The sequence below is a fragment of the Penaeus monodon genome, chromosome 24 (assembly GCF_015228065.2).
Source record: "Penaeus monodon isolate SGIC_2016 chromosome 24, NSTDA_Pmon_1, whole genome shotgun sequence".
NCBI classification, from domain to species: domain Eukaryota; kingdom Metazoa; phylum Arthropoda; class Malacostraca; order Decapoda; family Penaeidae; genus Penaeus; species Penaeus monodon.
Genome location: NC_051409.1, coordinates 26,034,034 through 26,034,656, shown reverse-complemented (window position 1 = coordinate 26,034,656; position 623 = coordinate 26,034,034).

Below are 623 nucleotides of genomic sequence, written 5' to 3'. Positions count from 1 at the left end.
CCTAAACGTCTGTAAAAAATGTGTTCGTCTCTCACATACAAGTCTCTTCCTTGTAGCAAGCGCGCATACATCCCTAAAATCAGCCCAATGACTCGGCGAAAACCTATTCTTACTTCAACAAATAGTAACACTTGAATAACAAAACACTCGAATAAAAAAGACAAGAGAGAGAAATAAGGAAAATAGAGAATGAGTGAAATATGAAGGGTATTTCGACACGCTGTTACTTATTACTATAAGGTCTGGCTGAAGTGGTATAAGGCACGCTGTTACTCTCTTGTATAAGGTATGACTGAGGGGTATTTGGCACGCGGTTACTAACTCCTGGAGTCTGGCTGAGGGGTATTAGGCATGCTGTTACTCACGACTATAATGTCTGATTGAAGGAAATTTGACAGTAAGGATTAGCTAAGGCTGTCACTAATTAATCCAAGTCTGCCTGAGGGGCATTAGGCACGCTGTTACTCCAAGACGGTCTGGTTTAGGGTATTCGGCACGCTCTTCCACTGGCCGCATCCCCGCCCCAGCTGTCACCCATCCATCTCCCTGCAACAGCTTCTCCCTCTCTGCTGATCTCGCGTCGAGAGGCTGCCGCAAACTCGCGCGGGAAAAGGGATTATCAT